Raw genomic sequence first — 15,983 nt, 5'->3', positions numbered from 1 at the left:
CCTAGATGATAAGAATGCTTGTTCTCCTGTCTTCCTTCTGTGAGAGTCACAAACAGGCACCCAGACAGGACTCTGCTCTATATAAATATTTAGGCAAAAAAGAAAGAGCCAAAGAAGAGCAAGCAAGAGCCTGGTAGTGCAAAAAAGCAATTTGCGTGCTCACCTTGGCATAGGCATTACCTGGATATTTGGCAAAATATTGACATAATGCCTGGGCCCTATTAATTTATTAGAAGGAACAGTGGTGAATGCCTGCCATCCTGAAAGGCGGGGCTAGAGCCATCATTGTGTACCCATGTCAAACAGCTCTGGGAAGCGGGACGATGTACAGGACCTTCCTGCGGCATTTCCTTCAACATTGCAGGCAGCACATAATTTTTTGGATTCTGGTCTTTGCACATACCTACCTCTGGACATTACATCCACTCTACAAGCCAGGCATTTAGAACTTAACTGTTGGAATGTATAATTTATGGGGTTTAAATCTTTCGTAGGCTTTAACCTCTCATATAGACTGGAGGGCCATAGATCTTCACTGAAAATGGACATCTATTTCTATTTTTCGTCTTCCAGACAACTGCTGCTCTCTGACAATGTTCTTCTTTCCACCCTCTCTATTCCACAACCTCCCGTCAGCTCTCTTTCTAGGCAGATCTCAATCCTTCTAAAACAGCTTGATCAAACTGGTATTTCAAAGAAAGATGCCAAAAGGACACAAAAAGAAAGAAGTCAGAGAAAGGCCAATACTCAGTACAGCTTTAATCAAACTCAGTTTACTGGGATGTTTTACTCTGGCTGCCAGCAATTAAATATAAACCAGACAGATATGCCCAGAAGGCAACTTTCAGTGCAAAATGAGAGCGGCTCTAAGCTCTCAGCAGAACTATTTATACTCTGCATCTCTAGCTGCTTTCTGAACTTGTGTTCTTTCAGTTTGTCTAAAAATGGTCCCTCCAGACTAAAACAAAACTGCCACTGTGCAAAGGAAATGCTTGCACTGAGTTCAGTGGCATTTCTGCCACTTGATGTGGGATGTGGTGTATGGACGGGACAGGCTGGGAACCAAGCCCCAGCACAAAGAAGGAATGCTGCAAGGGAGCCCGTGGGGAGCGGTGTGGGAGGGTGGCAGGTGGTGCAGATGAGGAGGGCCCAGGAAGTGTTCTGGGGCATGCACTGCAGCCAAAAGAAGCAAAAAGCCACTCATCCTCGAGGTAATGGTAATTGTAAAGGCATTGCTGATACCTCGGCGTTGCTTAGATCCCAGCAGCAAACACAAGGAGTACCTTGTTTCCCCACTGATTGCATCGTGCAGTTTTCACACAGCTCACCTCACACGAAGACCTCCACTCATGTGCTGCTCTGAGCATCCAGAACAGAAGCGATCTGCTCCCATTTTTCAACAGTAGGTCCGGGACAAAGTGAAACCCGTGCCATTCCCGAGGCTTCAACTTCTGCCACCTTGCTGCCTATACATCCCAGACAGACTGTTTTGGCAGTTGTTACTCACGTCACTTGGAGAACACAGCTTGGTATACGGAACCAACACCAGCAGTCTCTTCCTTGTGCCATGTGAAAGGAGGGCTCTCAGGCACAGTGTAGTGGTGCCCAGCATGTGGGCATCCTTCCAGGCACCAGGTGCCAAGGCGCTGCAGAGGCAATGCCAGCCTGAGGGCCGCAGGCTGGGCAGCGCTTGGTGGACGATTCCAGCTGTACAGGGAAAGGGGCCTGTCTGCAGGACTAACAAGCATGAAAATACTGCTGCTTTTTGCCATTTCTGTGGTTCAAGCCCAAGCAGCTGAGCTGTCACTGCTGAGACTGGTAAACAAAGTGTGGCTGGTTAGCATTCTGCTCGCATCCTCTCACCCCCCGGAGGGGCTGTCCCCTTCACACTTGAAAGAAAGAGAAGGGTTCAGGCTGCGGGGCCAGCAACTGCTGGCAGATGGAAGGTAGGAATGGTGAAGTACTGAGTCTTGTGAAGGGCTGTGAAGATAATTAAGGGACCGAAGCATTTTCATATGAGGCGAGACTAAGCGTGCTAAGACTGTTTAGGCTGGAAAAGAGAAGGCTTGGGGTGGGGGAGGGATCTTATCAATATGTATAAATACCTAATGGGAGGGAATGAAGAAGAGGAAGTCAGATTCTCTTCTCAGTAGTGCCCAGTGACAGGACAAGAGGCAAGAGGCACAAATTAGGACACATGTAATTCCATTTGAACACAAGAAAACACTGTTTTTACTGTGAGGGCGTTCAAACACTGGGGTACGTTGTACAAAGAGGTTGTGGAGTATCCAGCCTCGGAGACACTCAAAAGCCAACTGGACAGTCCTGGGAAACCTGCTCTAGCTGACCCTCCTTGAGCAGGTGGGATTGGACTAGACGATCTCAAGAGGTCCCTTCCAACCTACGATTCGGTGATTCTGTGACTCTGTGAAGCAGCGCAGCCCTCCAGAGCTTTGCTCCTGACCCGCTGTTGGGCAGATTCCCTTTCTTCAGTTGCAGCAGATGGTTCTCAGGAGGATACAGGAGCACAGCCATACAGAGAGGCCATTTCCAGAAACACTGAATCACTGCACACACACATGCACGCCAAAACCCGAAACTGTTCTTCAGCTTAATTCAGAGATAAAGCAGAACAGCACACAAACTCCAGGCTGAACTGCAAACAGTGAGTGAGACAGCAACACGGTGACCTAACCCAGCCTGTGAACTCACCAGGGTGAGTGCCCCAGCCCCTGCTCACACCCGGGCTGCTAGCAGCTGCCTCCCCCAGCTCAGTGACAGTAGCACCCCTATATGTAACACAGCAAATGCTGGGCTGTGCACAGCTGAGGGAATACCCATCATCCCAAAGTCTCTTTGAATCCAAGTGCTCATCAGTCCGAGGAGCCCTTTGCTGGGTCCTTCCTCTATACAGGCCTGCAGAAGCAGCTCCACAGACAAAGGATTTAAACACATAGACTGGGGCATCCTTCTTCTTACTAACAAAAATTACATGCAACATAAATGACTAGCGGTGTGACCGATATTGCAGACACAGTGATTGAAAGCACACTGTTCAGGTCATTGCTAGATATTTGTCCTTACTAGAGCCCTATCACAGTGAAATGCATGCCTGGAAATACCACTGCAAATGGCAAAATCCTTTAATTACATTTACCAGTACGAGGAGTATCTTTCTCAGGCTCCTGAAGACTGCTGTCTTCAACTTGCCTGGAACAAATATCTGAACATAGCTCTCTGACCGCAGATCTCCAGGTGCATTCTGAACACAGATCCCTGACCCTGCTCAGCCCTCTCAAACTGTGCTCACAAGCTGCTACATTAAATGAAATCTCCTCTCCCCCCAATTAACTGTGGGAATAAACTTCATTAGCATTGAATTTCTCATTTCGTACGAATCTTCACTTTGTGCGTTCAGGCACATTCTGATTACTGCAGTCATCGCCATGCCTGTGCGCTTCCAGAGAACGTTTCTATCCATCATGTCCCCACCAAGGCAGAAAGCCCCCAGTCTTTACCATCTGTTTCTTAAGAGGAGAGTTTCTTTAGTCCCTCATAACCACTCTCACCTATCCCTGAAACTCTTCTAGTTCTGCTATGGGCATTAGGATGAGTAAGAACAGAAGTATACAAGACGAGAAGGAACACAGAAGATTCACAGGGTGGCATTATTGTATTTTCTGTATTATTGTATTTTCTGTATTATTCCCCATCTATTTTTTCATGCATCACAACATAATCTGACGCTAGCTTTGCACCAAATAAAGATCTTCAGTTAGGGGTACACAGTGACATCCAAATTTCACCCTGCCATGACACTATTAATTGAGCCCTTATAAGGAGTCTGGAAGGTTTAATTTTTCTAGTGTGCTTGATTTTGCATTTTTTGACAATGCATTTAATGGGACATCATAACTGTTCAATTTAGGTGCAAAAGTTCCTCACAGTCTTTTCTAGATATAAGTAACTGAGTCATCTACAAATTTAGCCACCTCCGTGTTCATTCCAACCCCTTTCCTCGTCCTTACTGTATTGATCAGCTTTATATTTAGTAGGAAATCATGAAGCCCTTGTATTTTACTTCTGGATACTGCACAAACTTGACCATGTATTTATTTTCTAATTTGTTTTCTCTTAGGTAGTTTTTGACTCATGGCATTAGTTGCCTTTTACCCACACAAAGTGCTTGCTGCATGACATATGTAAAGATTTAATACACAAATGCACCTCATTCATGACCTCACTGAAATTTCAGAAAACAGACAGGGGCACGCTCCTTCTCCACATAGGTCACATCATTACTTACCATTGTGCAGAAGTAATACCACCTTCATCCTGAAGGACTACAGAGGGCACACATAAAGCTCTCTTTTTAGAGGGCAGCTACCTCTTGGACAGCAGTCAGCCGGAACTGACTGACCATGGAGGCATTACACAAAAATGTCCCAGAGGTGATGAACAACAGCTTCTCTAGGCAATTCTAGAGGAACTTCCATGGCTAATACTAAAGGGGCATTTCAGGATATGCAGGCTGCACTCATGGATCATTAGTGGGGAGGAAGGAGAAGTCTGATTTTTTATTTTTTTTTTTTAAGAGTACGTATAGCTTACTAGAAAGGCTGAGGGGTGACATCATTGCAGTCTACAGCAGCCTCAAGGGGAGCAGCGGGGGGGGAAGGTGCTGATCTCCTCTCTGTTGACCAGCGATAGGACACGAGGAAATGGAATGAAGCTGCGTCAGGGGAAATTCAGACTGGACATCAGGAAAAGGTTCTTCCCTGAGACGGTGGTTGGTCTAGAACAGGCTCCCCAGGGAAGTGGTCATGGCACCAAGCCCATCAGAGTTCAAGGAGCGTCTGGACGATGCTCTTAGTCATATGGTTTAATTTTAGCTAGTCCTACAAGGAGCAGGGAGTGGGACTCAATGACCCTTATGGGTCCCTTCTAACTTGAGATATTCTATGATTATGTGGCCCATTGAGTGTAGAATTAATCTGGTTATGGTGGAGGATAGCAAGTGATGAGCAAAGCCACATAGATTTTTGGAGTCAGTGTGAATTAGCCATCCAGGGCTGTCTACATGTGCAAAGAGATAGAGGGCAAGAGAACAAAGGACCAGACACTGTGGTTTTAGTCATTAGCAGTCAAGCAAAGAGGACTATGCGGGGAGGTCAGTCTAGGCTAAAACAAAGGACAGTGCTCTAGGGGGACTATGTGACAAACAGGGTGCCCAAGAAAGAGATGATCCTAGAAGCAGACAGATGGCCATGGAGGCAGAAAAGGAGGTCATGCTGCCAGTACAGATCCTTGTATGCAATGTGTTTTGCCACTCTAATTGAAAGCACCTAAAAACCTATGTAGTTGAATAATAAATTCTGGGCTGGTCTGAAGGGCTGGCAAGGATAGCTGCAAGAGCTGCTGCTTGTCATTCGCTTTAATCTTTCAGACCATTAAACCTCAGAGGTCTTATTATTCTGTTGATTAGAACTGGAAGAACCATGGTTACAACTCACCGTGCTGAAATTAGAGACCAATTGTCAGGGCAGTGGGACCCAGGTTCTCATTCTTTGTGAAATATGATCACTTAGGCCAGGGCACTAGAGAGTCATCTTTCAAGGGAGAGACTGTGCTGAAGTCAGTCACGATGCTCTGACTGGTACACCAAATCATAATGAACATAAGGGCCACAAGGATGATTAAAGGACTGGCACATCTCTGATGAGAGGAGGGCTGAGAGGTGGGACTGTTTAGCCTAGAAAAGAGAAAGCTCAAGGGGAGGGATCTTACCCATGTTTGTACGTATCTGATGGCAGGGTGTAAAGTCTGGGCTGCAGAGCTCTCAGGACCTTGCCATACAGAGGATGGAGACTGTTCTTCTGACCACATAGAAACCAATCCCCTCCCCGTCCAGGGAGCATTCTTTATTCCTCATTACCTCCCCTGTCCTTCCCACACCCTTTGCCTCCTTTGTCCCTAAGATTATTTGGGCTTACCAGGCCAGGTTCTACCTGTAAAGCAAACACCAATACTGCATTGATAAAACATACCAAAGTGTCACAGTCTGGACATGTTATCAAGGCACACAAGCCACAGTGATTAAAAACCGACTCTTCCTAACTTTCTGATCTCTTACCTCATGTTATGAGCATATCTCTTCAGGGTGGCACTTCTGAAAAAAGACTTCTTACAAGAAGATCCTAGATATCGCTATGGTTCAGTACCTTTCGTTACACTTTAGCAAAGAGCTGAGCCTTGTATTACATGGTCTTCCTGATGCTCTATTGAAAAACATCCACCTCTGAAGACAGTCAAACCATGCATGAAGGTTCTGAGAGTGCATATATTTGCATAATTAACATGAGCTAGTGCAAGTTGAAAGACTGCCATTTCCTTCATTCTGAAATGACATCATAACGCTGAGATAGTAACTGACTCTTTCATTCTGAGGCTGTGAAGTCTCCAACTGCAGCTTCTTCAGTGCCAATGGGAGAAAAAGGATCCAGCCCCAAATGGTGTCCATTCAGAGAAAATGAGACAATGCATTCATTCACAAACACTCCAGGACTGTACCAAGTACAGCAAGCTACAGCTCCCTGGGAGAGAGATTATAAAGACCAGAGGAATGGTCCTGCACAGAATTCTGAGCAGGGTCCTGACTCTTTATCCCATCCGTGCAAATACACCTTCCTATCTCCTACCGCAATATGGACCCACCCCTCCGCAAGACCAGGGAAGCCCTGTGTTGTTTAGCAGTGAGGGAGAGGAGTGAATGTACTCTTGCTGGAAGCAATGTCCTACACCCAGCACCTGAAGGGCACGCAGCTGCTGAAGCTCCTTCCTCCAGCATGCAAACTGAACAGCGTACAGCTGGTAGGACCTGCTCTGGCTGGTGGAGATTTGGAAGCTCTGCCAGCTAGTCAGATGGGCTCAGGAATTAAAAAATAAACACAAAGATTGCTTTGGCAGCCAGTACACAAGCCAGCAACTGCGAATTCACCACTCAGCTCCTCCTTACCTACAGACTTGTGCATCTCAAACATCTCTTAGCTTCTCTGTACCTGGGCATCCTTGCTGTACTGTGGGAGTAACAGCCCTGACCTATTACAACAGGTCAGAGGGATGTATCAACCCTTGAGACATACTTAGGCGATATCGTAGCTGTGGGCAGAAGCGTGGGCAATCTCTGGGCAACCACAGCACCAGCAGTATGAACTGGAATGTGCTAGAGAGCAGCATGAGGAAAGTTTGCACACAGCCTTCCTGCTGTCTGTGTGCTCAAACCATTCAAGAGGAGAGTCCTCAATAAATTTAAAAAGAAACCCCTCCACAGAGGGGTGGGCTGAAGAGATGCTGAACAGTGTGTGGGCACTTGTGGCAGGTCCTAGAAAGGAAAGATTCTGCGCAAATTCAATTTTAAAGAAAACTGTCATTTCCTTCTCTTGGCAGGGGGAGGCAGCTGCCTTAAGCAGAGCACCTGTACAGGGCCTGGCCCTGTGCAAGCAGCAGTAGCTGCCACTGCCACAAACGCAGCACGGAAAGCAAACAGCTATGTCTCACTCTGGCTTGACCTTTAGAGGCTAAACGGGAATCTAGAACGTGCTAGCATCAGCCTCTGCCCTGGCCAAGGGAAGCAGGCCGTCTCCACTTCTGGAACTGTAGTCATGTAGGAGACAGCCACCATCACATTCCCAGTTACAGCCCACTTCCAAACTAGATCACCCAGACACAAGGAAAGCAGCTTGGCCAGTTCCTCAGACTCCAAAGAGAGAGGATGACCCACAGTCTCAACTAGTTTCCACAGGCTGTAAATCAGATTCCAAAGCTGATGTAGTGCTTATGTTGGCTGCAACAGTAAATTGTTTTACTAATGAAGTGTTCTTAAAAAAAAACACTTATTTTTATTTCAAAGCAAAATATTAAGGTTTTTAGATTACAACAGAACATCTTTGTTAGAGTGAAGTAACAGCTAAAATTATTGATAAAAGCAATTAAAGATTTTTTTTTTTTTAATTTGTGGCAATCCATCAGTTATTTTTACTTCTCTTTCATTTCCCTAAAAACTTTGAGAAAATTCTTTTCAGGATACTCTGTTTACATACGCAGAATCCCAGGGTCCCAGCTCTTTTTTTTTTTTTCCCCAGACAACAATGGCTGTATTGGGTTCAGCATATGTTTTGATTGAGAAGATACGATAAGGTCACTGCACTTCCTCAGTTTAAATCTCTTTGTTCTTTCTTGCCATGACCATTTTGCTCTCTGGGCTCTTGGGATTATTTTTTCATTTGTCTTGACTGTTCGAAACACCTTCCAATTTGTTATCGTCCATGCCTACGATAAACACGTGTTTACATCCCAATCCTGGTCTGCCTTAAAGAAGTATTAAGGAAACTGGAACAGTGTATTTCAGAGCAGCTCTCCAGGGACGCAGGAGGCTCGGCTGCCTCAGCTCTCACGGCCCTGAGCCGAGGCTCCCGCAGGGCGACCAGCCCCTGGCGGGGACTCCACAGGCACCAACTGGCTGAGCAGCTGAAGAGGCAACCACCGAGAAACAAAAACTGGGCCCAACACTACGCCATCACTTCTGCACTCCTAAGACAAGAGATTCTCACCTGCAGCTCCTCCCTTGCAGTCTGGGTGGAAAGCTGGAGGCCTATATCCAGTCACTGTCTTTTCAGAGTACAACAGAGAACCCAAAAGAAGATGGCACAGCGGCCTGCTCATTGGCACGTTCTCTCAGGAGATGGGTGACCTCCGACTCCCTGCCCGCCAGAGACAGGGCAGGATTGCTCTCAACCCCTCCGGCTGAAGCTTGTCTCTTTTGTGTACAGTTGAAACACCCACTAGCACAGAGATGTGAATGGGATCTTCACACATCTGTGTCCCAAACACCAGACTGTAGAGTGAGTGTCTTTGCTCCCTCCCCCAACAACTCTAAGGAATAATTAGTTAATTATGCAAGGCACAGCTATCTCAACAGGGGACACAAAGAACGCCCTTGGACTGGCAGCGCCCTGCGGTTAGGGAAGCATCTTTGCTTTGGTGCAATCCTAAAGCTGTGAGTTCGCTCCAGCTCCGAATTCAAACACAATCTCTAACACCCCAGTGGACACACTTGGATGTGTTTACCAGAACGACAGGACATTTCCCACTCTATTGCTTGTTACCTTTTAATGGTAGTGTTGTATCAGATGAGATGAGACTTTCAGACAAGATAAGTGGAGAACCACCAGGTGAGGACTACAGCTGAAGTTTGGTGTAAACTGCCCAGAAAAGACTAGGAGATATTTTGAGTGGGAGGTGGGAGGCTGCAGTGCAAACTGGTACCTAATGGTTGGATTCAGGTGCCTGAAGAGATGCAGTGATCCCAGCCATTCCGGGCACATCCAGCTCTTTGTTTCTTTTCCAGAGATGAGCAGAGCAAAGGGCACAGCCAGCTCACTGGGTGATCACAGCTGAAAAGGCTGTCCCACAGCCTCCTCCCCCAACTTGTATTCACAACATGTGACAGCTACAGTAACTACTTATTATAATAAAAACTTTATTAGGAAAGTGGTGTAGTTTTAGCTTTCTAGTGTGATTCAACAGCTGAGAATGATGAGGAATTGGCTTCAGGCAGTGCTTTGTGGTCTACCAGCAAGTGTTCTGCCTCTCATGGTCTGAAAAAATCTACAGTAGATAGTACTTTCTATTTTTAGGTCTTCAAACACTCCGCAGAAATAGGTAAGTATATTTTTTTAATCAATGGCTAAATCTAAAGATCTATCTCCTTAGAGATTTTATCTTAGCTAAAGAAAGAGAAAAATCACTGTGTACTAGCAAAAGGAAAATATATTTTTAGTGTGAATATGAAAGTCAGCTGAAAACTGAGAGGCAAGAAGCTGTAGCAAAGCGCTGAGTCCCTGTAAGGAAAGGCTAGGGCAGAGCTACGTGCTGTCCTGTGGAGCAACCGAAGGGAGCATACAAGCGATCACCAAACGGGTCACAGATGAAACCACACAGGACATAAAATGAGGGATTTTAAACTGCGCCTAGAAAAGAAGGGGAAGCCAATGGTGTTAGAGCAGGAAAGTATTATTGTATGTATGTGTTTTTATTTGTTACGGAAGTTTCAAGATAGTGTGTGATGATTTTTCATATGGGGATACTGAGTCACACAGTTAAAATTATGGCACCACTGAAATAAAGCCCTGTGAATGTGCAATAGGAGACACACCTTATCTGGGGGAACTGAATAAACAACTACAAAGGACAGGAAAACACAAAGCAGTGTGCGGAGAGAGTGAAGATAATTCAAACATCTCTAGGAAGCAAAGCATCCCTGAGGGACTGTAGACCTGAAAGCACAGGTCTACCTGTCAACCACATTGACTTCAGCCTGTCAACAAGGGGAAATCTCCAGGTGTTGGTTTTAGCTTTAGTTAACATCCCAGCCACAGACTGATGGGAATTTTGGGTACACATGGTATATTTATCACTATTACCCATATTCCAGTTAGACTGAAGCTGGGTAGAGGGTAGAAGAGCACCCACTCAAGAATACACCACCACATGCACTAAAACCCCTTAGAGTTCAAGGGTTTCCTGGTGTGTGGCTCTGTACATGGAGAAAAGGGTGACAGGCATTGCACTCAACCCTGATGGGAGGCTCGGCAGTACAGCACACAGAGGACTGAGTGGAGAAGGATGCAGCACATGCAAGAGCATTAGGTGAGCCAGAGCAGAGCCGGTGACACATTCTATATGCCTTCAAGGGCTTCAGATAGAGAGTTTCCAACCAGAGCGTCTACCCAGTTGTCTTCAGGAGGACAAACAGGACACCTGGTCACAGATATGCTTGCAGGAAACACCGGTACAACCTAACTCTCTCAATGTAAAAGGAGCCATGAAGTGGTAAGATCAGGAAAGAAGAGAGCAGCTGATTTGGGACAGAATAGGCACTAACTTTAGAACACCTCAGAAGCGGAGAAAAAGCCTTAAAAGCTGCAGAACTCTGCAAGTACGGAATTTGGTGTAAAAAGGTACAGAAAGAAGACAGCAAGACAGCTCCAAGAAGGAGAGAAGTTTCTCAACAGGAGCAGAGTCAAAGAGTGAAATTAATTGAGAACCACACTAGGCAGGACAGAGAAAGGAAAAACACAGCAGTAACCAGTCATTAGGGTCAAAAGATTACTATCTCTGGGACGACCAGACAGCAACAGATTTTAAAGAATATGGGAAAGCACAACACGTTAAATTAATTACTGTCAAAAACAGTAGTGTGTGGCATGGAGACCGACACAAAGCAGGAGGGGCACAGAATGGTCTGGGGTGAAGAAGGGCAAGGTCTGCTTTCCAGAACCATTGCTGAGTGTCAGGATGGAGAGGGTTGAGGTGTCTGAAGGCATGGTCAGGTTTCCTTTTGTGGATCTAGCTGGAGATATTTAGTAACTTACCTTACCATATTGTTACTGCATGTCAGGAGAACTGATCATGCTTTAAGGTAAGAACAGGCTCTGCAAAATGACTGATGCCTCCTGGGGAATTACTACAAAGGTGAACCAGCAGCAGGGCAAGGGAAGAAAGTGAAATATTCTTTAGGGTATGGGAGGTTGTGGGCACTTGCCACATCCCAGGAGATACTCCTCCTAACCATTTGCCTGTGTCTTCCTGTCTTCCCTCCTCCCTGTGATATTTTCATGCCATCTACAGCTCCTCTCCCAGGCAACTTCTATTTCTATACTGTGCCAACCATAGCAACCATCTCATTGCTTCCTAATTGCACATACCATCTCACTTTTATGCTAAAAGGCAATTTGATAGCTCAGCCATTTTAGAACATCTGTGTCTTCAATTAGTGGTTCACTTTGGAAACAACTGTATCTATTTCCAGAAGTTACTGTTCATTAAATGCCCCTCAACTGGAAGTTACACCACCACTGAGCTACATTAATGGATAAGATGAGCACTTCTATCTAGTTTGCCAGGTGCAGAATCTGTCACAAGAGATTCTGTTCCCTTCAGCAGCTTTGCTGACTCAGGCTAGCCTTGCATCCTTTTGCTGCAAAACAGTGTGTGGCATTGTCGTGGTTTAACCCGTCGGCAACAAAGCACTCAGCGGCGGCATGACTTCTCAGGCCATGTTACTGTTCATTAAATGCCCCTCAACTGGAAGTTACACCACCACTGAGCTACATTAATGGATAAGATGAGCACTTCTATCTAGTTTGCCAGGTGCAGAATCTGTCACAAGAGATTCTGTTCCCTTCAGCAGCTTTGCTGACTCAGGCTAGCCTTGCATCCTTTTGCTGCAAAACAGTGTGTGGCATTGTCGTGGTTTAACCCGTCGGCAACAAAGCACTCAGCGGCGGCATGACTTCATTCAGGCCATGACAGTCTACTGTTAGTCTCCACTCTCCATTAGACAGGCATTCACATGAATCAAGAACACAGCTCTCCACAGGGGCATCATCTCCAGCCGTGAGGAGCTGGAGCTGTACCTTCTTAATGTCTCCAGCTAAACCCACAAAAGGAAACCTAAACACACCTTAAGATACCCTCTTATCTGGTGCCCTCAACTCCACTAACCCCTAGCAGACTTACAGATGGTCCCTTTGGAAACCAATTTAATGTTTCATGTTTTCCTTGTCAGTGGCACTTCAGCTGTGACTTGCTGCCAGTCCCTGAACAGAGGCTCCCACGAAACTGTTCCTGTTGGCATTGAGGCAGACGCCCTGTTCCAGATTCCAGGGCTGAAGACTCCTGTAAGTCACAGATCTGGACAGCTTCTGATTTCTTAATTTTAATAAGAATATGCATCACAGGATACATGTTCTTACAACCAGAACATAGCACAGATTCAAGAAAACTGTGCGTTTCTCCTAGTTTTAAAGTATCTGGGTAATGCTGATTCTGACTGACTTGAAAGGACAGATCGTGAGCTGTACCATTTCTCTGATTTTTTAACAGCTGATCAATACGAAATGTGTAAGCAAGCTGCCTGAGGCAGAGAGAACTTAGTTGTATCAAGGAAGGGATAGCTGTCACAAATAAGGAAATAATTCTAAGATTTCCTCCTGTTTGCCTATTGAGATGACAAATTCCTGGCAAGAGGCTCCTGCCTCTGATTTCTAGCATCTGTTTAGACACCTCCTTTCTATTCCCTATTGTTAACAGTCTCATTCTAAGTAGCTTTTCTTCCCCTTCACCTTCTTGTTTTGAAGATGACCTGCTGAATGTCACCCCTGTTTAAGAAACAGATATTAAACCAGCTGTGGACTCTGTGTAGCTGGGGTGGTAAAGCACAGAAGGACTGTATTCTGCCAGCCCTTGAGAAAAAGCAGCTGTCCTCTGCCAACATCTTTTTTTGCTGCGTTTTGGCTTTGCACTCTTGGATCTAGTTGCCACTTGATAAGATTCTCTGCATGGTCTGGATTCCTGGGATTTGATTTACAGCACGGAGTACAGTAACAATGAATGGGATATAGAAAGTTATTTCAAAATGCAGAGCTTCAAGGCCTCCTGTCCCTTCTGCTAGCAAATGCAGGCCTTGTCTGTTCAGCATTGAAGAGAGAGGCATTTGGGAGAAGCCAAGGAGGTTTCTAGCAGAGTAGGGACAGCTTCTTCTCTCAAAACTGGTGACAAGTCAACTCGGCCACTGCCTCTCACCAGTCTGCCTTGCACTGAGCTCACTGAAGTCTCACTTCATAACAGGAGCCCCTACTTCTTAATGCTACCCAGTCTGGCCAGGTCTCTTTCAGCTTGCAGATTACACAGTGGAATCAGGGACTGAACTTACTGACTTGGGAGAATAAAAAGCACTAGAAGAGGCCTCCACCACCACGAACACTGTTGTCTCAGGGCCTCTCACTTGTTCAGCTCCGAGTCCCTCAGAGCCATGCAGGCACAGAACCCTTCCACACTCCCATGCTGCCCTCTTCCTTGACAATTGTCTTTGCCTTTGAATATGGACCGATAGCAAGAAAGAAACTCCATAACAATTAAAACTCCCGTGCAAATCTAGCAACCAGGAACTGGGCGAAAACACATTGTGCTCATACCTACCAGCCTGCAAGCTGGTTCTTCAAAAAGATGCCACACAGATCAAAGCCACAGAGAACCACCCTATCCAATGTTTTCCTACCATGGAAAGGAGTCATATTTGTTTGAAGCCATCTACTTCTTATATGGCCTGGGCAGCGTTCGCATTTCTGTCCAAGTACTGCAACTTACCCCACTTAACCATTTTAGGAAGCTTTTCAGAACATAAAAGTCATAGTCAACCAGAAGGTAAGTCACTGTCTTCTTGCCCACTTCTTCTCTAAGATAGCTATTAGCACCTTGAGTGCCTGATGACAGACTGACATTCCTCAGGCAACATTCAAAAGAGATACTAATGGCCTTTTCCTTCCAGTTTTCTCCTTAATTATTTAAGGATTTGGCAATGGAGCTTAATAGAGTGGCACAGGCGAGATGGTTGGATCCCAGTGAAGTAAGAGTTAGCTACAGCAAGTGCAAAAGCAGTTAATTTAATCTCTTAACTTGAAAGTCAATAAATGATCCAGACTTGCCAGTTATGCTGCCATGCTTTTTTTAGCACAATCTATTTGTAGCTATAGCATGTTGTAAAAAACAGCACTAAGCTTTTACAGCCTTCATCTTTTCACTGGAAACAACCAAACGGACTTTTCTCAAGACTACCAAAATACATGAAAAGCAGAGCTAGCAAATACCAGCCCAACCATGCAGTGGTACCGTGCAGCTTCTGGACAAGTCTCCAGGTGAGAGCTAAGGCTGTAGCTCATGCTGCTTATATCCTGCCAGCTGGTATTTCTATTTTCTTACCATGGCCAGTATCCCAGAAGCAGGAATGGACTCTCCTTTCCAACCTTAAAACAGCTACAAGAGTTTCAGGTCAGGTATTCTACAAACATATTCAATAACAACTGTTTATTAAGCCACTGCTGCCTGAGGCATTTAGCTGACTCCCAGGGGAGTCAGAAGAGGCTCAGCCTTTCGCATAGGAGGGGTCTGAAAACGTCTTGCTGTGCCTAAGCTCTGTGATTTGTTTTCACCTTTGCTTCACACTAAAGACAAGGAGATAGATTTCCATGTGCCTGACTGGTGACTATAGATGAGTTCTCCTCCTGTTGCACCTTCTTCTCCAGGATCTCAAAAGTTAGTACAAATTTACAAAAGATTTCTTGTTTTGAAAAATGCCAGAGACAAAGAACCTTACATACCTGGTTGAACTGTGAACCCAGGGCCCTGAGGTAGGTTCTAGTAAATAGCCAGAGACGTTGGTGCTCCACAAGAAGGCTCATGAAAGACAGTAATATGCGCAAAGAGACACACAAGTTATTCAAGTAGGACATACTGATAACAGACATGCATATTAAATCCTATCCCCTCTGTGACTTACATGCCTCCTTCCATTTGAGATTCTCAACCTTCATCCTCTTAGAGGAAATATCCAAGCCTTTACTTTCAAAAGCTAAGAAAGGGCTCACTCATTTCTTTCAAAACACAGAAACTGGGATGATGATGCCTTTCAGAAAGATAGAAATGAATCAAAATCGCATTCCCCATTAAAAAAAAATCCAACTCAGTACTATTCTATACATTTGAGAGATCGGTCCAGAAAGACTTAAAGGCCTGTCTCAGGAGAACTAAGAACCTGCCGGCCAAGGACACCAATGCTCAAGTTCATCTGTGAATAAAGCCTCGGAAGGACAGAGATTTCCTGAAGAGCTGAATACACAACTAATTGTTCTATAGTACTAACTTTTGAGATCCTGGAGAGGAAGGCGCGAGAGGAGAACTGATCTACAGTCACCAGTCAGCACACGTAGAAATTAATCTCTGTTTCTTTAGCGTGAAGCAAAGGTAAAAACAAGCCACAGAGCTTAGGCACAGCAAGGCATGGAACTAATGAAGACCCCTTTTTGTGTATCCACCCTGCACTGTCCCACTGCAATAATCCTAGCTACCTCCATGTTCCCTGCAGT

This window comes from Aptenodytes forsteri, unplaced genomic scaffold (assembly GCF_000699145.1).
Source record: "Aptenodytes forsteri isolate BGI_AS27 unplaced genomic scaffold, ASM69914v1 Scaffold83, whole genome shotgun sequence".
Taxonomy (NCBI): domain Eukaryota; kingdom Metazoa; phylum Chordata; class Aves; order Sphenisciformes; family Spheniscidae; genus Aptenodytes; species Aptenodytes forsteri.
This window is presented reverse-complemented; position numbering follows the sequence as displayed.